Source organism: Geospiza fortis, unplaced genomic scaffold (assembly GCF_000277835.1).
Source record: "Geospiza fortis unplaced genomic scaffold, GeoFor_1.0 scaffold909, whole genome shotgun sequence".
Classification (NCBI taxonomy): Eukaryota; Metazoa; Chordata; class Aves; order Passeriformes; family Thraupidae; genus Geospiza; species Geospiza fortis.
Genome location: NW_005054520.1, coordinates 884,414 through 909,573, shown reverse-complemented (window position 1 = coordinate 909,573; position 25,160 = coordinate 884,414). Strand labels below are relative to the sequence as shown.

Below are 25,160 nucleotides of genomic sequence, written 5' to 3'. Positions count from 1 at the left end.
GCAATAGCCAATTTTCTGCCTATTAAGCTCTTCTTACAAGCAGGGTTTCATCACTGTCTATTTGTCCCGTTCAATCAATCTCCACAGCTGACTGTTTCAGCACTTCTGGAAGTCTCCTTCAGCAGGGGCTCAGCAGGACAGAGCCCACTCGCAGAGGGAGGAAACTGCACACGTGTGGGTGAGGATTTTCCAGAGTTATTCCCACAGTTTCTGAGCACGCCGAGCCCTTTGCCCCGTGTCTCCAGCTGCAGCAGAGCCCACCTCTGTTGCCAGGCAGTTTTTCAGGGAGTACTGAATGTTTCTGGCATCCACACTTTTTGCTTTCAGCTCTTTTCATTCTGTCCCCTCTGTTTTCCATGTTGCCAAACACCTCATCCATTCTGGGCACAGAGGGAGCTGTGCTTTATTATTCCTCCCCATCTCTGCAGAGACCAACTGGTGCATGAGAGCTAAAGGCACAGGCTGGGGGGTTCTGCAGGTTGTTATTCCTTCCTCATCACCTGTCCTGCTCCAAACTCCACATAGGAGAGGGAAGCCACGGTGTAAATATGTATTTTATAGAATCCCACACTGGTTTAGGTTGGAAGGGATTTAAAGATCATCTTGTTCCAACCCACTGCCATGGGCAGGGACACCTTCCACATAGCCCAGGTTGCCCCAAGCCCCATTCAACCTGGTCTTGGACACTTCCAGGGATGGGGCAGCCACAGCTTCTCTGGGCAACTTGAGGCAGGGCCTCACTGCCCTAACAGACAAGAATTTCTTCCTGATATCCCATCTAACCCTGCCCTATGTCAATGGGGAGGCATCTCCCCTTGTCCTACACATACTCCACACTAAAAGCACTATCACAGAAGCAAAGAACTGCAGGATACCAGGTTGGAGAGACCTCAAGGATAATCTGCTCCAACCAGCTCAGAAGTCAGAGCTCAGGAGGCCGCTTCACCCTGACTCACAGCAGGAGGAAGGTGCCACCCCTCCTCTGAGATTCTTTGAAAAAGGCTTCTCTATTTTCCCACCACCCTCTGAACAGCTCTGCTCAGTGACAAACTGCCCTTTTGGCTCACGACAGTTCACAGCCGCTTATATAAAAAGCTGCAAAGCCAGCCTGAGAATCCAGACAATGCTTCCATTGACCAGGAGAGCACCAGGATTTGGCCTGACAGGGTGCTTACAAAACCAGCTGGTTTGACATCTGGATGCTGGTTTTTCTCACATTTCCCTGCTGCTGCAAAGCAAGCTCCATCGGGTGGATCCACCCCTACAGACCTTCCTGTTTGGGTGCCTGCATTTACTCTGTATGTTAAATCCTGATCAACACCACTTCCCTCCCTTGGCATCCCTGGAGATGGTAGCACCATCCTGATGGAACTGTCCCACCAGTTAGCAGCGTGGCAAAGCAAAGCTCTGCGTGGATAAATCACCTCTCTGAAGGCATTTTCTTTTTCTCTCTGGGTCGAGTCAAGGGAACTCAGAAAAGGGCTCTTGCAATGGCATTTGGGAGCAGAAAGACCCTATTGAGACAAAGCCACAATGAGCAGTTTTGGGCCTGCCTTTAAAAATTAACCGCCATTAACTCCGGGCTTGGCGGGGCTCCAGGCTGCCAGCAGCACACTCCTTCCAAGCAGCTTCCCAGAAACTTCCAATTCAGCTCCTTCTCAAAAGCCTGCTGACATTTGGGCAGCTCGGGCTCTGCACTGGTTTCCCCTTGCAACAGCAAGCGAAGTTCAAGCTTCTGCCTCCTTTTAACTCCGAGCTTCACAGACTCACCCCCACCTCCTACACAAGCTCCAAACCTCCAGGGAACATGACTATGGTGGAAAAAACCAGTGGATTTGCTGGGGTCTCATTCATGCTGAAAGGTAGCTTTACAGCTTTAAGCAAATTTCTGTAATTCAATCAAAGAAACATAAGTATAAAATATTTCCACTTTCAGGAAAGGAACATGACCAGGATCTACACTAGTAAAACTCTGTACAAGAAAAATAACAGACCATTATCCAATGGATTTATCCAGGAAAATTAAGCATGGGTTGGCTTTCAGTAAGTGAATGCACTGTAACTAAGATCAATATACTCCAGAAAAGGCTACTGCCAAAACTTAAGAAGGAGGAAAGCAAGATCAAACAAACCCAACTTGTTTTTTCACTGAAAAATGAGAAATCTGGTATCTAGAGACACATTTGGTGACTCCTTATGGAATGCAACACGAGCCATGCAGAGAGATACTTTTACCAAAACAACAAAGAGGCTCTAAAGCAGCAGCGAAGCACAAATACACAGAATAAGGAGGCAAAGCCACACTTCACTGCACCATTCAGGAACATCTGGGTCTGACACAAGCCCAGGTCAAAGGAAAACTACCAGAAATGAAAGATTCCACTAAACACTGGAGGATAAGTGTGTGAGGCATACAAGGAAAATGAATTATTTAAGACCATTAGCAGCAGGAGCTTGAGAAGCAGTGGGTGACCTGGACCACCTTGGAGTGAGACAGCCAATTAAGGGGATTAAAAACTGTGCAGGAAAGCAAAGCAGCCTCTTCGTGTGAAACCCCAGCACACAGGTGGGTGCACAAGCACTCAGCCTTTCCCAAAGGGTAACGTGGGAGGAGGCAGGTGTCTGCAGAACAAAGAAGAGAGGATAGAAGTGAACCCAAGGAGTTCACAATGAGTGGCCAGGCCCTCTGGGCTCACATCTCACCAGACCCTGTCCAGAGCCAAGGTTTTAGTCAGGTCTGGAATGTTTCACGCAGCCTGAATCTGAAGAAAACAATCATCAATCCCCAGAATTACCTGGCACTGCTATCCAACAGGATACCATCTACCATATTTCTACCATTTCTTTCTAGAATCCAGGTTGTGCCCTTTGGAGGCTTTCATTGCAGTTTCCAAAGGTGCACAAGGTGACTATGCCTTTATTTTTCTTGCACAACTAAAACCACACGGGATCTAAACTGCCCTAGCCTGCTGGGACTTACCCAGACCGGGAGGGCTGCAGTTAAAAACAAAATCATTAGCAGAGTTCTCCAAAGTGCTACTTAAGCAGATTTTTTTTCTTTCTTTTAAGCTCCTAAATGCAACTTTAGCAATTATTGGTTTATGTAATTGCCCAACATTTAATGTTTACAGCAACATTTTACAACTAATTTACATGCAGTTCACTAAATGCTTTAGGGTTAATTGGTCTTTTGCTGTGCATTAAGCAGCTTGCTAATGATTAGACAGTTGGAAAGAAAACATAAGTAGGAGGTCAGTTTGGGGATGGCTTGGACCAGGGGAATGGCTGCAGGGGATTTTTGCAGAAGCATTGACCTTCCTAATGGTCAGGTCCCAGCCTCACCCCCAAGTGGCAGAGATAGTGTCGTTTATAGGGTCACATCGTCCCCTTTGTGCTACATGTGAGGAGGAGGAGGATACAAGAGGACCAATCTACTGCAAGTGAGGGGAGGATGAAACCACAGCAAAGAGGAGAGAGAAGATGCAATTCCTTGCACTTGGCAAGAATAATGTTGTATTGCCTGTGCTTAAAGGGAGCTCCAGGAGACCCAAGTATTCCCTGTCCTGAGCATCCAAAGGTATGAGGATGCTTCCAGGAGCCGGAAAAGTAACAGCGTGCCTCCCTGGGGCCCTGTGTCACTGCACTGCCATCTGAGGACAGAGTGCTCCAGACATGATACCATAACTGAGAAAGCCAAGTTAATAACTTAATTACCAAGCTGGCCCTGCTTTGAGCAGAGGTTGGGACCCACTGATGGCACCTTCCAACCTCATTGATTCTGTTTCATTAGTGACCTTCCCAGATAGATGATCTCCACTCCAGCTACCCCATCTGCTGCCCAAACACGAACACTTTTGCCATGGCTTCAGAGAAATTTTAGTAATGAAGAGAGACTGGAAACCCCACGCTGGGTTTAATGATCTGCTTGGCATCCTGGCCTGGAGAATGGGAATAGAAAGGAAAGTAACAAAACACCAACTCTGCATCAGAAGATACTGACAGACTCTTTGGAAACAGCAAGAGCTGCACCAGCACAACCAAGACCAAACAGGAAAACAGCAAAACAAAGCTGAACTGCTTCCTTTGCATTTAGGGAATCGACTGTGACCAACCCAACAGGGAGTCAAACTCTACTTTTTAAATCCTTCCCCAAGCACAAAAAACTGGCAGTGGGATCAAAAGCACTGAGCAGCCAGCTGGTCTTAAACATTGTCCAGGATTTAGGAAAAAAAAACTAAGAAAAAAAATAAGAGGGGTACAAATCAGCCAGGTATTACTGGTAATCTTTTAAACAACTTAGGATGGAAAGAGCAAAGCAGAAATGAGCAGTGTTTTCCAAACTGTATTCCATCAGAACAGCACTGCCTCCAATGTGAATCTCTTCCCAAGCACTGATCTCCTTAGAGTCATTAAATGTCATCTTTATTTCTTTTTAACTGGTCCCACTGCATTTTAAATTGCCTTTTAAAAGTATATTTGGAGCATATAAACATGATGTGTTGAAACACAGAACTGTTAAAATACAGGAAATAAATTTGACAAGTTTGTGGTTTTACTGGTACTCAAATTTCATTGCCCAGAAATAAGGAATGTACTCATTTTAAAACAAAAAACATTTGACTATTAAGAAAGTCTCAGCGTCTGGCAAGTTCTGGCAGATGATTAATTGTTACAACTCAGCAAGGGGTGCCGCTGCTTTCCTTCTGACCCTGCACACCCTCCAGGTGGGTTGAAGAATAGCAACAGCACACGTCACCTTTCCCCACTTTTATTGTCTTCCTGCTCCCAGCATTTCAGCCTCCTGCTCCCCCTTCCCTACTGGGATCAGGACTCTGGGCTTGCACTACAGCAAAATCTGTTTTGCTGATTCAGCTTAGTGCACGGCCACAAAACCAGCTAGATGTCCCTTAAATCAGTCAGGTGGCCCTTAAACCAGTCAGGTGGACATGATTTTTTTTTACAAAGAGGGTGGAAAACCATTGGCACACAGCAGTGGGGGATGCCCCATCCCTGGAAACATTCAGGGCCAGGTTGGATGGAGCTCTGAGCAATGTAGTCTAGGGGAAGGTATCCCCTGTCCATGGCAGCGGCTGGAACAAGAGGACTCTGAAGGTTCCTTCCAACCCAAGCCATTCTGTGACCATTTTTACCATTCCATGGAACCAGTTAGATGGCTACGAAACCAGTTAGGTGGCCACAATAGTGAGAGGAGGGAGGAACAAAGGAGCTGGGGTGAGGTGGGAGCCTCACCCAGGAGATCTGCCCTGACAAAAAGCTGAAGTTAGGGATAACCCCTCTATGGAGCTGCCCAGATTCCCAGCCCAGCAGCTGGGCCAGGCTCAGCTAAGGCTGGGGATATTCAAAGGGCCCTGTCACTGTGCCAAGCACGCAGCTCCTGTGACAAGGGTCGCTTTGTCTTGTGTCCCCTCCGCCTCCTAGCACATGGGAAACTTCAGAAATTCCCTTGCTGAGGAGAACAACTAAGCTGAGTAACTTGGAATTACAGGCTTTTAAGGTTAGTTTGCTGCTGGAGCCAAGACATATTTCCAGAGCTTCTCAGGACTGAAAACAACCTCCTACTTTTAATGACTTGCCTTTTATCTTTAATAAGGGATTAGGAGCTATTTTTCCAGCTAATACCTTAAAATCCAGATAATCATAAAAGCAATCAGTAATACCCAATATATGTTAATTACTCATTTTCTTCTCGTCTCTGGTTGCCCTGCTGTCACTCAGGGCCATTAATTTGTCTATAACAAGGCTGCAAATCAAAACCAACAAAAGGCTTCAGGTCCTCTGGGGAGTCACAGGTTTGGACTTGGGAGATTAACCACAGATTATATCTGCAACAACAGCAAGGAAAACAACATTATGGCCAAAGAGGTGCTGAACTATCCCACCAGCCATTTACCTACGCCTGGACCTGCTCATTCCCACAGCAGTCAAGCAAAGCAAAAGACTGATTTAAAATCAGTTAACAAGCCACTGAACAAACTTGACAGCACTAAGGGGAGCCAAAGCTGCACTCACCAAGTCATTCCCAGTGAAATGTGACTCTAAAATAATTTTACTTTCTCCACACTAAGCTACACTGGTCTTTCCAAAGGGAATTTAAAGGAATAGCAGGTGTAGAAGCTTTACATTCAAGATCTGGTGCTGGAATTATGATGCTGATCGGTACATTGCTCAGACAGGTAATACCTATGACTGCTCACAGAAGAGGGATTCATAGTTCCTTGGATGCCATAAATTTGAAGGATGCCTTGGATTTACCAGAATATTATTAAGGTGATAAGGAAAAACTGAAGCAGGAGCAAGGATGGATGTACCTACTTGGAATTCCATCCAGCATTGATGCTCTGCCCTCCCTGCACAGCCATTTCTCCCATTTCTGAGTCCTGAAGAGCTCTGCAGGGCTCTGAAAGGAGTTTAATCCCTCATGCCCCAACCCCAAACTCTCCATCACATCCACGACTGCACCTCTGGGTTTCAGGACAAGCTATTGGCAGTCCCAGCTCTCTTGCAAACACGCACGTCCCGCACAGGTGATTCCTGACACCCCAAACACCTTCCCCTAATCTCCAGAGCCACAGTCACGTAACACCAGCCATCAGCTGCTTCTCAGCTCTATTAATAGAGCCCAGGCTGCAGCCAGCCTGGTGACCAGGGCTGCTCCTGGCTCACGTAACACAGTCTGTGGCTCCTCTGTCCCAGGAGCACACACGAGATGTCAGCACCCACCAGTGCCCCAGAGCCAGCAACCAAGGCTCTCACAGGAATACAGCTATCCCTGCTTTCCATCCCTGCTTCCCATCCCTGCAAGTGTCCAAGGCCAGGCTGCACCAGCTCAGAGCTGCCTGCTCTAATGGAGGGTGTCCCTGCCCATGGCAGGATGGAACTGGATGGGCTCTAACTTCCCTTCCTGCCCAGGCCATTCTGTGATGATTCTATGAACAGAGAGCACAAAGTATGTGTTTGATTCTGAAGACCTGAGCAGATCAAATTGCTTAATCCAAATGAGAATCAAAAACTAGTAATTTCAGCCCAGACTACACAAATGTGCTAATCCAGTTTTTCCCAGTGGCATCTTCTACAGGGCAGAGGGACTATTACTGTCAGTTTACATTATTAAATTGTTCAGTTCATTAAAGAAATTAATTAAATATGATGTGACAACAGGAGAGGTTGTTTATTTTTTCAGAATTCTCAGGTAAAAGAAGGGGTGGGAAGATGAGATCTAAGGAGAAGAGGGAACTCAGCTAGCTCATTAGCTCAGATAATGCTCCTTTAATCCCTAAAAGGATTTCAACTGGGGAGAAAACCCAAACACCAAGTAGCTGCACCATTACCAAAAAAGACAGCCTTCCCCTTGGATATTTTTAATGGAATTTCAATCTCCATCCACATGGAATTTGAAAAATGATCCAAAAGGAAGTCCTCCCCATGTCCAGGTGGATACCAGCATGAACATCTGGCCATCCAATGTACAAAACTCAGGATGCTGGATGCCTGCACATCACAATGTCAAATTACACCAGGTATTATAGAGTGTGACTTGGCTACCAAAAGGGAACAGCAGATTCAGGGTGAAAGAAATCCTAACAGCAAATCAAGGAAATAATGACAATGATATCACCAGATTAAATCATTATTTAAAATAAAGTTCCCCACTTGCTGATTCAAATGAAGCATGATGTCTTGTACGCTATTTTTTTAAGGCAAACATGAAGAGCTGATGAAGCGTCTCATGCATTACTTCACCCACTGAACTAAACTCTCCATAGCGAGGTGCACATTTTCATGGCTCCAGGGAAAGGAGAACCATGACCCCAGTGAAGAAGGTACACAGCAGTCTGGAAGTGCAAGGCAGCACTGAATCACAGAATCCCCTAGGCTGGAAAAGACCTTTAAGAACTGGAAGCTGCAGTGAAGCTGCAGTATGGAAAGGAATTCCCCAAGAACGTGTAAAGCCCAAGCCAAGGCACACATGGATCCTGCTCAGCCACTCTGATTGCTGAATTGTAACTGATTTATTTGTGTACACACACCAAGAAGGGATTTTTGTATTTCTTCTCAAAGGCCTGGCTTAAAGCCTCCTGAACTTGGGGAAAAAGTGACAGAAATACTATGTTAAGAAAGACACAGGTGATTTTTAGGGAAATTAAATTCCTTAACTTCTGCCTCCCAGTTCCAAGTATTCTTTTAAAGCCCTAAGTTAAATCAAGGTGCTGAACAGAGAGATCCATCTCCTCCTTCCCCAGTCCTCCACCACAGAGCACTAGGTACATTTTGGTGGGATGCAGTTGTGAGCAACAGGAACACATGCTCTGAGAATCCCTTTTCCAGCAGCGATCATGCCCTGCTCTGTCACTACAGTGAACAAGTTCTGAACAAGGAAAATTAACTTGTCAGGGGGCTCCATCTATTTCAGAGCAAGAAACTCCATCATGTGGAATAGTAACCCCCAAAGAACCAGGCAAGGACTGTTTGCTATATACTTCCATTAAATGCATGAAAGAAAAGAAGATGTAGAAAAAAAGATTGGCTTTCCAGGTGTTCCTCAACTTTGTGGCACCGGAGAAGCTATGGAACAGAGAACAGCTCTTTCATATATAGCTGATCCCTCAACTACAACCCAAGCTCTTCTGCTTAATTTTGAGATGAAGTCAAACCTCTGCCTACAAAATCACATTGCAGATGAGAACAGTACAATGCACTGATTTAGATAAAATAGCTTTCCTTCAAAACACTTTTGTTTTTTATCCCCCAAAGAAACAGGAAATTGTGAGCAATAAACCTCAAGGATGTCTTTTCCAAGATTTGAAAGCTGTCCTCCAGTGGAGATTCCCATTTTAAGCACATGCTTTGCATAACTGAAAGAAAATACATGACCTTGATAGTAAGCAAAATATTCCTCACAAAACATTTACTCTTTTTCTTGCTGTGCAAAATCTGTCTGCTCTTCCCAAATGAAGGACACCAAACCCACATTCCTCAGAAAAGCATCACACCAGATTTAATTGGAGGAAGGTGTTTTTACAAGTTCAGCACTGACCTTATGTTTCTGAAGCCGTTAGCTTCCAAGCAAAGAGCATTTTCCCTTCTGCAACATGCGCTGCCTCGGCTGTGAGGGCTTTTCCAGAGCCACAAGGATGTTCTTCACAGATATCACCACTTCCACATCAAGGGCATCGATGGAGCACCAAATACCACCTGACATTATCCCCATCCCTAAAAACATCTCAAGAACTCAAAATGTATATCCAGGGTCTGTCCTCTTACAACCTTAAGCTACAGGAAGAGCAGTGGCCCCATCACAGAAGCCCAAAATGGTTTGAGTTGGAAAGGACCTCAAAATTTATCTCATTCCAATCCCCGGCCATGTGCAGGGACAGCTTCCACTATCCCAGGCTGCTCCAAGCCCTGTCCAACCTGGCCTTGGACACTTCCAGGGATGGGGCAGGCACAGCTTCTCTGGGTAACCTGTGCCAGGGCCTCACTGCCCTACCAGGGAAGGAGCTTTTCCTGCTGCACCATCCAAGCCTGCCCTGTCAGCCTGAAGCCATGATGAGCCACCCTCCAGGAACGACTCACCAGTGGCAGTGGCTCCTACACACTCTGTGTCCATGTAGAGCTGACCTGGCAAAATCCTGCCTCTGCATTTCCCACAGGCACTGAGTTCAAACACGTGGTAACACCCCACAGCAGCAGAGCTGCTTCCAGACACCTCAGACAAGCAGAGGCAGCAAGAGGAACTGCTCACAATGAATCCTAGGTGCCTGACCCACAGAGATCAAAAAGATGTAAAATTCCAGCAGATTTCCCAGGCCAGATCACAGATGTCACAGCCTTAGACAGTTGCCACTTCCAAAACTTTCCCCTTGCAACCCCTTTTCCAGACGAAACCTCAGAGAAAATCCAAAGCCTTATTTCCAAAAGGTGCTGAGCACCAGCAGGCTGCAGCCAAACAGGAGATCAACTTTCCAAGTCTCCAAAACTCAGAGTAAATACTATACTTCTTCACTTCAAGAAAATGAGTGAAAAGAAATACAAATGCTTTTCTAGTCAGTCTCAGCCCCACAATGCCAAAGTTATTGTAACACAATCATTCCCAAGGGGCTGAAAATAAAGAGCCACTATCAGTGTGCATCAATGGAAGTACCACATTGCATTCCTGCCACCCATGAACAGGTACCCTCTCTTCCCTCCCAGCCAGCAACCTTCCCTGTAGCTCCTTACATCTGCATATTAATATTATTCTGCCTTTTCTGTCTATCTTCAAAGGCTTCCAAAGCAGCCACGTTCCCTTTTGACAACAGGAATTAACAGGTTCTCCCCCAGAGCATCACACCTTCCATTTCTTTGCCCTGCTCATGCCTGTCCCACATTCCTTGGCAAAAACAGCTATAAACATGGGAACTTGGATCAATAGGGTTTTTTAGCACACTTATTAGAAGTGTGCAATAACCACTGTGGAGGAATGAGGCAAATGTCCTGGTATCTTTCCATTTTTAGAAAAGCCCATAATTATGTTAACGAACAACAAAACTATGAGATTAGTCACAGCACTGCAGCAAAAAGAGCCAAGTCACCAACCCTGCATTAGCTGGAGATGTAATGAAGGCAAACTAAATATTTTCCCAACCCCAAAATAATGTTCAATTGAACTTGAAGGTGATCCGTGGTCTTCCAAAGTGTTTGGAATCCACCACAGAGAGAGAATTAATTGCCTAAAAAAGGTCTGCTTTTAGCACAGAACAGCAGGTTTGGGAAATCTAAGCAAAGGATGCACCAGACAATTTCTGACTGCAAACAATCTATCTCCTCTTGTTCAGAAGGGCAAAAAAAAGTCCCTTTTGTTGTTCACAGGTATTATATCCACTTTGGGAAAGCAAAGGAAAGAAGACATCCCCAGCCTCCTAAATGCTACCAAGTCTCAGTTACAAGCCTACAGCTCCACTGCTGTGAAATATGGGATGTCCTGAAAGCCAACCCTTTCCAAGGCTGGTACCAGCTGAGAGCTGTAACAGGATGCAAGTCATCTGCAGGACTTGGCTTCTCCATAAAGAATTCACAAGGATAAGGTTTGCTAAAACCTATTCTGCTCTAATGACTGAGGAAGGGCATTAGGCAGAAGCTGGGGAACAAGATCTTCATTCACAAACCTTAGACAGCTGCCATCTTTTTCAGCTTCTTAATATTGAACTGTCCTATAATTAAGAAGCACCATAAGCACGAAAAACACTGTATTCCACAGGCACAGGTTTATGGACAAAAATCCACATGTGTTACCACTCTCACACAGAAAAAAAAAAAAGGTATTTTAAGACTGGAAATGAAACCTGAATGCAAAGAAAATGTTTCCTGGAGCAGGATAGACACAGCTGTCCAAGGCAGCTCCAGGAAAAAAAGGTGGGCAGGTTGCTGTGACCACCAGCAGCAGCTCTTGACTGACATTTTCCACATGGGATACATGTCAGTGCCTGACCTCCCACAACAGGTGGGAAGTCTGTCTCAGCTGTAACTCAAGGAGAAGGTCTGCAACTGAATCACTGCTTCCAAGGGGAACTCCAAAGGGAGCTGCTCATCTCCCTAACTCTGACTAAAGAAAGATCCCAACCCAAGGGAATGACCCCTTTTTTATGAGCCCATTTTTGCAACAGTTGACAGAAACTACAAACACACCTAGCAATTTATTTAGTGACAGCTGAGCAGGCATTAAGGCAAGTAAAAATAATTGGGAAAATGACAATGTTCCTCCTAAGTACTGCCAGGGGAAGAAAGCTCTTTTATGTTACTCCACTTCTAAAGGGACAGCAGGACAAGCCATAGAGAGCGTGCTGGCTGCTTTCCCAAGAAGACTCGTCCTCCTGGGATCAGTTTACAATAAAGCTCAGTGAGGGGACGGCTCTGAGCAGAGCCACACTTTGGGAAAGCCGCACAACCCCCGGCTCAGCCCTGACAGTGGGCAGGGAACTGCCAGTCCAGCTCTAGTCCCCTGTGCTCCGATTCTCCCACTGGTGACAAAGAGAACAGATACCAGGGATGGTCATCCCAGCACAGCAAGCAGCTGAGAGCACTCCCTGAATCCTTGCCCACTCCCAGGTTTCCCCACGTAGCCAGAGCAGCTCCAGAGCGGGTAACTATTTATATCAGCAATCCGCCCGGCACTTCAGCAGATGCTCAGCTTTAAATATGGCTTTAAATCTTCTTGCAAGCAGCCAGACTAAATATATGCCTTGGGTTAAATTTGTTCCTGGTGCTGTCCTGGGTCACAGCTCTCACTCTGCCTGCGCTGTTCCTATAGATAGGGGCTGGCACAAGGTGTCCTGGCAGCTTGTCCCTGTCCCACCGAGGTCCCTCCCAGCCTTAGGCCAAAGAAGGACCAAACCTGCAGACAAGGTGATGCTGGAACATCCAACCATCAAAAACTGCTCACACTTAACCCCAAATGTGGTTTTGTCTGCAGCTGGAAGCTTCTTATTTATTGCCAAAGCCCTAAAGGAACCCACAAGACAAAGAGCACTCTCATTCCAAAGGCAAACAATTCATTACAAAATACTGCCTGTTTTGCATATACACGCATATGTATTTTAAGCAGACGAGGCAAAAGATTTGGAAATCTTCCCTCTTCACCACTGAATTAAAGTCACATTGACACAGCTGGAACAAAAACCAGACTGAGCTCAGTACAAAGCCCCCAGCACCATTTTTCTGGGCAGATCCCAAGGCATGCTGCCCATCCCTAGACCTTCATCAGTTTCCTGTTTCCCCTTCCCATACCCACACATGATATGCATCATTGGTAACTGCAACACGCTGTGAAACCCTTGGGCCAGGCCAAAGGAAAATCTAAATGACTCCAGGATTAGTCTAAATTGGGAATTTAGAGTGCAAGTTTGATATCTGAACTGCACAGCAGACAAAATTTAACTCTAAAATAGACCATGTGAGTAACTGTAATCAGCATGGTCTGTGGTTCCTGAGCTTCTTCCTTTGCTTCCAACCAGCAAATAGGATTCTAGAAGCTGTGACAGTCACTTATCTAAAACAGTCCATCCTCAAATAATCCCCATTTCTTGCAGTAGACATGAAACAACTGGATGACACTATTTTCCTGTCACTAGGAATGCAGAGCATGTTTCAAGCCCAGTTTTAATGCTAAGCCTAGACTAATCCACCCCAAGAGCTTTAGGCAGGCTTTGCCAAAGGAGTAATTGTTGCCACTAAACGCATTTATACTGTTTGATGGTGAACAGTTTATTCTGCACAGTGAGCTCCCATTCCCACAATGAAACTCATGCTGGAATGAAATCACTTGAGTGAACTTCTTTTTTTGCTATAGACTCATCCTTCTGAAGTTTCCCATCCTTGCCAATTTACCTTGGAACAGGCTAAGACAAGAAAACCATGATATACAAAGTAGGCAGAACAAGTCCCACCCAGATAAAGTGAAACCCAAATAAGAGCAAGTCCAACAAAACGGGGTCAGGCGTGTTCTCTAGGAATACCCAAAGCACAAGGAAGAGCCTGTGCCCAGCTGAGCAGCCAAGTCAGTACTCTGCCTGGGAGCAAGGAGCAGGCAGCAGCCTTCTCTTCAGGAGGCTGACAGCTTTGCAAGATGGCCCAGAAAGCTTTGTGAGGCCCAAGGATCAAACACCACACACTGAAATTCTCCCACATCCATACAACTCTTTTCTAGCCTCAAAGCTTCCATTGATTTCATGGACTTGAAACCAAGCAGTTTCAGGCGACTTCTGCAAGCACATTTCCTCAGGACCCCCTTGAACTACCCCACCCCACCAAACTGCCCCCAAATAACTCCAAAACTTTGTGGATCCATCACTTGCCACGTCCCCAGTTTGCTGTTTCCACACACCCTGCTCCACAGGCAGCACAGAGTGTTTGACTCTGAAACACAACCCATAGGACATGGTTACCGCCCTCCTACTGGGACAGTACTGGCACACTACATCCAACCCAGGGAGTGTGAATGAAGGTGCAATGTCTCCACAAGGGGTTTCAGTGGCCCATCTGGAGCTCTCAGACAGGGAATACACAGGGCCTCATCTACCTTGCAGAGAGACTCACTCATCTGGACCCCAGCCCATGGAATACCTTCCTTTACCTCCTCCCAGTCTGAGTGACACCCATCTCTGTCCAGATTTGGTGCAGGACATTTGCTAAGAGCCTTGATATCTAAATCTTGTGGTTATCTAAATGTTAGGGTTTCAGAATAACTTGCCTGCCCTCTCTGCGCCGAGCACATCAAGTTCCACCACCTCCAGCCAGCTCTTTCTACTGCTCTTCCCTGTGAGTGGTGCTCTTCAGTCGTGTCCTTTTCTCCTGACTCACATCCTAGGAGCTCCTTACGCATCTGAAAGCCACCCCCAGCAGTCTCCCAGTGCCACCAGCACTCCCCGGCCAAGAACCTGTGGTCACAGCTGTGCCAGCTGCTGTCCCCACTCCCTGGTACCGTGCACACAAAGTTGATCCATCCTCAGTGCCATCCATCCCCTGTCAAACCCCACCTGCTGGTTCTCAGGGGCCAGGCACTGTGAGCAGACTCCTCTGAGTGGGTTTCCAAGGAGGAATGTCCAGGTGGCCCAGGGGGACCCAGCAGGGTTCAAATCAATCAAATGGGATTTGACACCTAGGCTGTCTGCCTCCTTCAGCCTCCCAGCTCCACTCCACTCAGTGCTGCTTGCAAGAAGGAAAATTTGGTTCCAAGGAAGGAAAGCGTGGATTTGATCTCCTGCATCACTTCACCACAGAGGAGCTGGGTTATTAATGAGGCCAAGCCTGTTACAGAACTGCCCTCAGAGCAGGAATAGAGAGGGGAACTGCTGGGGGTCTCCACAGGTCAGGATGCTCAGAACACCCCTCCTTTCCTGCCAGCCATGCAATTCCCAGGGTATTACACACCCTCAGCTCAGAGCTCAAGCAAACACCACTGCTCCATCAGATGAACTCGGTTCCCATTACTATATTTAAATATCAGGGTCTCCACTTGGAAGCAAGACTTGAACACATCCCAGTACCACATTCAGGCTGAGACTAGTCCATTCCTAGGCTTCCTTACAAAGAGCAGGATCTGCTGATTTATGCATACTTTTATTTCCATGTAACTGCTGAGGCCTACAATGCCCTTCCAGGGGTATCCAAACAGAAGGAAAAGGCGCCACAAGGGCTCTGCCTTTTCTGAGACATAAATCCATCCATGCAAGTACAAACACATCTATGCAGAACCACTTACATCTCAGCTAACATCTGCTTTCCTCTTTAGCTTGCAGATGACAAAGTTCTTCCTACATGTAATTCTGATGTGCTTAATACCATTATTTTAAAGTTCACTCAGTGGGTAAGAAATCAGCAAATAAATCCAAGCAAAGACTCTCCCCTGCTTGAACAGATGTCAGATCAGGATTCAAAGCTGAGCAGAATAGCCCACAGCTCTCAAGGATTTTGTTTCAGATATCACACAGATTTGTTTTAACAAAGACACAATTTTTCTAGGAAATGGCTGACACTAATGAAGAGAAAAGCAAATTCTTTTCAATGATCAAGTACTACAGCTGAGGCTTCTCTGCCCTATCTTGTTTACTCTTCAGGTTTTTGACATGGAAATCTCAATTTCCATTCCCTTTCATGGTGGCCCTTTGGCTGCCAGTCCTTTGCTCACAACTAAAAGAGCCAATTTTGGCTCATCAGGAAGTCAAAGAGATAAAAGTCAGAAGAGATAAAAGAAGGGCACCTCCTCCCTCTCCATAAGTTGCTGTTTCTTCAAGGCATGAACACATCCACAACACAGCATCTGCTCCAAACTTCAAAGCAAGATCACTACCATCATTCCCCAGAAAGAGAAACCCCGGACTGGGTCCTTGGACTTGACCCATTGCTGTGGAAGGGACAGCCTGAACACAGGCCTTGCCTCAAGAGCATTTGCAAGGGCACACTGAGGTTTAGTGTTCCTGAACCATGACAAATGTATTTATTTCAGGGTTCACTCTTACACAAAATCCATGCTGGAGCCACGTCCATAGGGGTGCAGGGAGAGCCCTTTGCTATCAGCTCAGTATTCTGTATGAACTGACTGACTTTTCTTTTTGAACACTCCCTTGTGGTCATTCTAGCCTGCTGGCACTAGGGTACTGCAGGTTTTTGGCCTCAAGATCTCTGGTTCCCCCTCCAAATGTTTCTTAGCCGTCTAACTCCCTAACAGCTTCCCTGTGAAATCAAAGTCATCCGCATTGTCATTGTGCCAGCTCGAACTGGAGGAGAAGATAAACTGGGGAAGCCAAGTGAAAAGGGGAAGGGCTCAGAAAGTACTGGTGTCAGGGAGAAGGGAGCAGCCCTGCACTCCCACAGACACCCTGCACTGCTCTCCACCACTCTGCTGAAACCTCAGTGATTCCACTCATTAGATCAGCATCTGCTGCCATCCCAGCACTGCCATCTGTGCACTCATTTCCCAAAGCCACAATCCCAACTGGAGGTTAGTCGGTCATGGACATAATTCTCTGCCCCTCCTGGGATGAGAGGAGACTCTGTTCCAAGCTGCAGGAAGCACTGAGAGCCTCCCCGTTACCCATCCTGACCCTCTGAGGCCTCTCCTGCCCCTTGCTGAGGGCAGAAGCAAGAAGTGACCGGCACATCTACCCCAGCTCTGCTGATGGGCAATTTACTGGTAAAGAATAATAATAAAAAATAGACACCAGATTCAAGAACAGCTAGACCAAGGATCAACATCTGAAATGGTACAAACAGGAGAAATTCAATGAGGTTCACAAGAGGCAACTGAAAACACAAAGGAGGGTTCAGAGACAAAAATCCAGGTATTGGTTATACTGACAGTAAAACATAAACCCCTGTTTACATATTCCAAGAAATGCAGAGCTTTAGGATGGCTTGTTCCCATACTGTGTCACAGACATTTCTCTTATGAAAAGCTGCGAAGTTCAGCAACAAGATGTGAACAATAGGTTATCTGCTGCTGTGGAATGCAACAGGTCCGTCTGGATTGGCCCAGCTTGGATGTTTAGAAATAATGGCCAATCCAGAACTGAGCTCGCTCGGACACAGTCTGAGAGAGCGGGGTTTATTATCATTCTTTACTTTTCTATTCTTAGCTTAGCAGCAGCTTCTGAAAAGCTCTCCTGCCTTCTCCTTTTAGTATAGTTTTAATAGATGTATATATCATAAAATAATAAATCAAGCCTTCTGATAAAGGAGTCAACCATCTCATCTCTTCCTTCACCCAAGACCCCTTGTGACAACCGTCACAATACTGTCCAACAGATTTGCATGGAGTGTAATCCAAAAAGGGCAGCTTTGCAGTGCCAAACGTCACATCCCCAACTCAGCCCTTCTCAGCTGGAGAAACAGCTCTGGCTTCAAATCAAAATGTTTCTAAAGGAGATTTTTTTCCCCCACATGGTAAATTCCTTGGACTTTTCTGTCCCTTAGCAGTTTCACGTGAACACAGGGAACAGAATTAGGCAAAGCATTAAGGTGGCTTAGGTAATTATAGTAGCACATGCTATCATCAGTTCAAGACACAAGATTAACACAGCAAGCTCCAGTTACAGCAGGTCTTCCCCACACTAGGAAAGGAACCAGCCTCTCTTTTGCTCTGAAACATAAACAGTCTACCCTGACAATGTGGGAATAAAGACCCCATAAAATCTTCCCAAAGGCATCTCTGCTGGTACTGAAACACAGAGGAAGTTTCAAGCTGAAGCTGAAGAACCACTTTCAATTCACCAAGTAGTTACACACCCTGTGGCTTAAAATACCATGTCAAGGTTATATTGAATTATTTTCTTCTACATCTACATGACTAATTGTGTCCCCTTGGGCCAAGGGAGATTTCTAAGAGCATTGCCTGGTCAGGAAAAAAGCAGCAAAGACCATTCTCAATTAATGAAGGCTTAGTCATAGATCTAAGAAAACATGCAGTCAATTGAGGCAGAAGTGACTAGTAAATTAAAATACTGTGTCACTTAGACCTACCCCAAAACGAAAGGATTTTGAGACTAAAGCTGCCTTAGAGGACAATTTCTCTGTTTTGCCCAGACCCAATTTTTCAAATAACTCTTGCCATTTTACCTCAAACTTTGCCACAAATAATTTAATATTAACCAGCTGGGGTTTAGGAATTTAACTCCTCTCCCAAGACTAGGTTACAGCTATAGAAGAATCTTAACTTTGACTCACCCCAAAACTATTTCTATTAGTTCTTGAAATTGTAGAGAAGACTTAGAGGTATGGCAGGAGAGTGGCAGCATTCGGGTGTGAGAGCCAAAAGGGCAGCAAGACATGTTTGTACTTCTTATTCAAATTCATTTTTTCACTTCAGGGCTGTGGATCTTGATCACTTCAAGTTGACAACAACCTAAGTGGAATTGCTCAACAGCCCTGCTGTCTGCATTGGTGTCACTGCCACGGCATCTGCTGTGGCTGTTTTTTAAAGATGGAAGGCGTGGAGGCAGGTTTTAAAAGCTCCCTGAAGAGCTGGCACTGTGCCTTTAAATGCACTGCCCCCAGGAATAATCCTTACCAAAAGCCCATTATCATTTTATCATTTCTCTATTTCATTCCTCCTTCCTCCCCCAGGGGCTGCTCCTTTCAGACACATCCAGACATCCCTGAAGAATTCAGACATGAACAATTTCATCCTGCTCTCAGCACAGGTGGAAAATACTCCCCTCTACAGCCACAATATTTCATGCCCAGGCTCTTGGGACAGTTTCACATGGCACATGACAGCAGACTCCTTTTCACTCCCCAGCACCACTCTGACATCATCACAGACCAGGAACACTGAAATCCTAGGAATACAAGACTCTCACTAGACCCTCCATGACACCTGAGGCACCCAGCAGCCTGGCTGCAGCTGGAGGGGACTGACAAACACTGAGTGACACAAGCACTACTGGAAACACAGTGCACAAGGAACAAGTCAAGCTGAAATTTCAGGGAATTTCAGCCTGCACTACTGATTTCTTTTGAGGAACCATGCACAATGGCAAACATAGGCCTGGGCTGGTTTATGTGGCTGAACAGTCCCTTCCAAAGGGCATCTGGTGGCACTTCAGAGCCTGAGGAAGGACTGACAAGACAGAGAGCGTGGGGAACAGGGCTGCGTTAGGGTGAGATGCATTTTCACCTGCATGAGGCCCCTGACATAGCTGTCCCTCTGAAGACCTCCAAGAGCAGCTTCCAGGAGCAGCCAAAGGGCAGCTGGTGGCAGGGGAAGTGCAGATGCCACATGCCACGTGCCACTTCCGAGCACGTCCGCACACGGGGGTTTCTGTCACAGCATATGCTGCAGCATACGTCACAGCTGAGACTGCCCCATTACAGAGCTTCAGCCCATACAGGGCAACACCTTACCACATCAGAAGGCTGCAAGAATCAGTCCATCTTGTTCTTTAGGCCAACCTTGTACGCTCCTCATGGTTCATGCATGGCACCTGTGTGCCCTCTGCTCCCTGTGGTGATTGGTCAGTGCACCTGGGCACTCCATGGCTCGTTACCTTCAACAAGGGTCACCTGCTGCTCACAGCTGTAGCCCATTGGGGATGAGGCTCAGCCACAGCCCCACTCTCAATCACCACAAACTGTGTGCCTACAGGCTTTCTACAGGTATCTGAGCCATGCCCATGGGTTTAGGGATTTAATCAGTAAGTGCACGTAACTCATCCAGGGACAACTGCTCCTGCTCTCCTACCTCACGCTGAAAAACAACTTAAAAAAAATCCCAACTCCCAGACTTTTCTGGGCTGGAAAAGAACAAATCCCTGTACCTGAGGCACTCAGCATTTGTCTTAACAACCAGATTACTTGCTGGTTTTGTGTTGGGAGCTTCAGGACATACCTAAGGAAGGAGGAAGTTTAGCTCTACCTTTTAGGACGCCCACCAGAAATCTGGAATTTGCAAGCAAATAAAAAAATCCAAACCTGACCTCCTTTCCAAGCTGTCACGAGCAAGGAATGAAAGCTCCATGCTGTATGTTCTGAATTTACCTAAAGGAGATGGACAGTTAGCGTAAGGAAAGTGCAAAAGGTTTTAAACAAACAGAAGTGCTTGTAACAAGCCCTGGTGTGACTGGCACATGCACAAGTCAAAGTAAAAAAGAAAAAAAGCTCACAAGTTTAGGCAAGGGTTGTTGCAAAAAGAGCATTTTTTTAAATTAGCTGTCCAAGTGAAAGCCTGTACTCTTGCCAAGAAGAAAAGGAAAGCCTTTGCCTAGGGTGATGGGTCACATCTAGACCAAACCTCATATCAGCATGTCCCTTCATCCTGCCCAAGTGCCTCAGTGGGAGGTGGGGCTTTGCAGTGAGGCCACAGGAGCAAGAAAAATGCCATCCTGACCCTCCCCCAGAAAAAGAGCTGGAATAAGCAAGGGGTGAAGGCAGCCAGGTTTAGCTGCTGCTGGAAGCACCCCTCCAACACAAGCCTCTTCTCTGTCACTCCCACACCTCAACAAGTCCTAACTGCCACCACCGGCATCCTCATGGCTTCACACTGCCACAGGGCAGGGTTAGATAGATACCAGGGAGAAACTCTTGCCTGTGAGGGTGGTGAGGCCATGGCACAGGGTGCCCAGGGACACTGCAGACACCCAGCCCCTGGAAGTGGTCCAAGGCCAGGTGGGACAGGGCTTGGAGCAACCTGGCTAGTGGAAGGTGTCCCTGCTTGTGGCAGGGGCTGGCAGGAGGTGGGTTTGAGGTCCCTTCCAGGCCAAACCCCTCTGAGCCTGTGGCTCTCAGGCCCCTGCCCACCATGGAAGCAGGATGGGCAGACAGCAATCCCACCAATCCCACCAGTGCCAGGATCAGCCTCTCTGCGCATTCTGCAAGCCCTCCTCGGCAGGGTGGGAATGGCTGCACTGAGGGCTGTGTCAGCACCTTCTCAGCTGCCCTGCCCCAGCCTGCCTGCCCCAAGCCCCTTCCATGACCTTTCCCATGGCCACTGCCAGCTGCACCCTGCCAGTGCCCCAGCGGGCCCCAGCTACGCAGAGGGCAGCCTGCAAGGCAAGCAGTAATTAGCTCTGTGCTTAACTCACCTCTGCACTCGCACTACAGTGGACCCAAGCACTACTGGAGGGGCACAACAAGGCCTGTTCCAACTGACCCCAGCACCTGGGACCAGTCCAGAGCCTGCCCTGCAGTTCTCAAAGACCAAACCAGCAAAATTCCCTTCTACTTGCAGCAAAATTCCCTCCTACTCACAGCAAGGTCTCCCTGACCACTTTCCCTATGCAAAATGCCAATACAAAAACAATGAAGCTTTGGCCATCCTGCCTGGTTTTTGTCAGCTACTGTCAGTGCTCTCACTGAGGTGAGCTGAGGCTAAAAGCTTTTGGAAAATCCCACCCCATGTCTTGAAAAGTCAGGAAAGAAATTGGATGGCTGAAAAATCCAGTAACACAGCCCTGACTGTGCTGCATCTGCTCTGCTAGGTAGGTTCATTTATTTCCATCCTGTAGCTCTCTCCTGCTATTTATAGCACCTGCCTTAATGAACTTTCAGAGTAGACACCCAGCTTGAGCATTCCTAAAGAGATGTCTAAATATCCTTGTTGAATTAATTTGATCTTTTTATGAATGGACCCTTCCAGTCAGACTGGCATTCCTCACTGGGAATCACAGTTAGTGACAGTTAAGGAACCTTAAAGATCTGCTCATTCCAACCCCGTGCCATGGGCAGGGACACCCTCTACCTACCCCTCAAGTTGCTCCAAGCCCTGTCCAATGTGGCCCTGAACACTTCCATGGATGAGGAATCCACCACTTCTTTGGGCCACCTATGAAATGGGACATTGTCCACAATAAACTCTTCCAGCAAAGCAGGCACTCCAAGATGGGAAGCAGGACCAGGAATTTACCTGCTTCCAGTGCAAATCTGATCCATCCAGCCAAAACCTCACCTTCACTGGGAGAGATGTACTCCATGTGGAACAGCAGCACAAGCCTCAAACTGCACGTTAAAGAAATTACTCCCTGCAAACAGGAGAAGTGCTCCTCCAAACCCACATCTGAGGGCTCCAGAGAGGATTTTTACTAAAACCCTTAAGAACTATTACTGGTGGGTACAAGAGGAATTCTCTGACCCAACTAGAAACCTTTAAAAAGCTCTCATATATCATCCTTCTGCTCTCTCTTTATATGGGTCCTCTTATCCTTGCTTTTAGGTATTCCAAAATTTAGATTCTGCAGTTATGTTTATCAACATGGCAACATTCTGACACCTGACAAAAATCAGGTTTTACTCTCTTCAGGGCCACAAGCACTAAGAGAATTCTACTCCTTGGCAGTAAGAATTTCTCAGAACCACAAGGGGTTTTAACAAGTCAGTAAATTATTGCAGCATCTGGGTTTGGGCCAGGGAGGTGAGCCAAAGTGACTTGGAGGGCAACCAGACAATGAGAAAAAACCCCTTCCCAGATCAAGGGGAGATGCATTTCCTCATGGGAAAATCTCTGCACACCGGTAGTACAGAATGAGGAAGAGGGAAATGGACTCAGAGAAACTTCATCTGCCTTCCTTGTTCTTCCCTTGTGTCATCCCTTGCAAGTAGCAGCAAACTACACCATCCTCTTTGTGCTGACACAAGCACCAGCTGACCCATGAGGCAGAGCCTAAAAAGCCTTTGTTCCTGACTGGCCCTAAATGGAAACCAAGGCTAGGGGGTTAAAGGAGGTGCTTTTAGACCAGAGGTGCTGGGATGTTTCACCTGGAAGAGGATTTGTCATCGTCTGCAGTCCTGCCTGAGAAGCAGGGCATGCCAAAGTTCCCTGAGAGCAGAGACAGCCCCGCAGGCCTGGAATGTCCTGAAAGGGCTCTGCAGAGGGAACATTGCCTTCCTGCCTCCTCCTCAGTCTCTCAGAGTATCCCTGTCTGGATTTGTGAAGGAGGCATGGTTCCCAAGCACTCATTTCCTTAGGATAAAACGGATCTGTACACGTTCCACCTGCCCAGCTCTCTCCAGATGGGAGAGCTGAAGGTTGTCTAGAACTACCAGAGTTTGGCTCAGCTGGACACAGGCTAAAAAAAAATATAAGGGCTGACATTTCCAGACTGCACCAATTCCCAAACACAGAGGCACAGCTAGACTGGTTTGGAACTGGAACAAAACTTTTCTAGGGAATATTTGCATTTCTGGACCTGTTTATTCTCTTGCTGGTATCAATGGACATGTTCCATCAGGTTCAGCTGCTATGAGCAGTTTGACCCAGTGAGTCAAACCCAGACTTGGTCTAAGTCTAATTGCAGAGTTTTCATCCAAGAAGCTGAAAAATCATTTTCAGGTAAGATACTGAAGCTTAGGCTCGTAGTCCTTAGGGACAGATCAAGAATTCCAAGTGATGCACCAAATCAAACTGCCTTAAGCTTTCTACTCAGGAAAAACAAAGGTCTCAATATACAGGACAATCAAGTTGTTCCCTGAACTTCTACAAATTATTTTAACAACTACATTATTAAAGATTTTGTAAATCAAGCTCTATATACTTGTCCTTGTATTAGAAGATAAACTAAATCACCAGTTGTATACCCAAGCTGAACTGACAAGTGTCTAATACTGGCCAAGGTGATAACTGCAAAATCAACAAAGAGAAGGAGCTCTTTGTATAAATTAAGGATTTCTTAAGCTGATATATGTTGGACCAAAACTCACAGTGCCTGAGATTTCTTCATGTCAGACCAGATTTTGCTTGTTTTAAACCACACAGCCCTCACACCTATTTCAGCATCTGATATTCCACACTCTCTACTGACTGCCTTAAATATATGTAGTACCACTCATTTCAGCTTTCTCCCAATTCCATTAAAATTGCTGTGCAATATTTCCCAGCTCTTCGTTTCTAAAATTCTTTTGAAACTGAATTTGAGCCACCCATCCCTCAATCAATGCCTATTATGGGATGAAGATTAAAACCCCAGGGTTGTAACTGAGGTTTCTTGCCAGGATTGCCAGCACTGGACACCAGCCTGAACTGGTACATGCTGCCCAGAGAGAAATGGGCTTCTGTCAGACACACCTGTGTGACACAGCTGGTGGGGAGAAAAGAAAGGCATCTCAGAAAGCAAAAGAAAGGGTGGGAAACACAAAATTCAGGTCAGCTCTGAAGACAGGAGTTTCAGAAGAGGAAAAAGCCCAGGGACATGAGGTAACTTGTAATTGAAGACAGTAATCTGAACTACCCCTTTCCTTTACAGAGCTCCAAGCTAACTGAGCCAGCTTGTAAAAAGATCTGGCCACCAGCATGAAACAGCAGGTCCCTGCAAGGACCTGGAAAAGTATCCAGATACCTGAGCTGCTGAACAACAGAGAAAAGGGTAGAGGGATGGGGTATGAATGCTACTGCATTGGACACCTGGAATATTTATGCAATTCCACTCCAAAAATCTGCAGTGCAAAGAGGTCAGGGTGGAAAAGCCTATGGGAAAAGCAGATGGAAAGTGATGGGAAGACTGCATTTTCTTACTTGCAGTAATGTGTTCTTATTTGCGCTTACACCTACATAGAAACAACAGAAGAGAAAAAACACCACAAACCCCTCCTCAAATGTCACAGACACAATGATGGCAAAATGAAAACCCGATGGAAGAAATGGGTTTTCAAACACAGGCACATTTAGACCATGGAAACAATTTCCCTAGGATATGATACATTCAGAAGCAAAAAAGTAATTTCTACAGGCCTGGTAACCTGCATGCTAAAGAACAGAGGTGTAAACATAAACATTTTATTTTTAAAGTTTAAAACATTTGAGTTCTTGAAGTAATTATGCCTTTTGGTGTTAAAACAACTCCTGGTATCTGAGCACTGACAAAAAACCTTCTTTGGGACAACGAGGGAACAAGAGCTGGGAAGAACAAATGGAATCTGTGACTTGCCTTCCTTTCTAGGTGCTGTTCTCTGAAGATGGTAACCAGGCTAAAGACATGACTGATCTGCCTGCCCCATGTTACTGTCTCTATCTACAGCAGCTACCCAGCAACATGACTTAAAAATGAGAAATGAATGTATTTCTTCAATCCAAGATGCAGTTGTACAGATCTCTCACACAGGAAGCATTTTTCCACTTAGAAATGAAGCCCCAGCCATCTGGAATTAGCCTGAATATTCTGAGCTATATCACATCCTGGCCT

The 25,160-nt window shown here is 46.3% G+C and overlaps 1 protein-coding gene across 2 annotated transcripts in view; it reads right to left on the bottom strand.

Moving 5' to 3' along the window:
- Positions 1-25,160, bottom strand: part of SLC4A4 (solute carrier family 4 member 4) — a 117,563-nt gene that overhangs the window by 61,079 nt on the left and 31,324 nt on the right. The window lies entirely within an intron of this gene.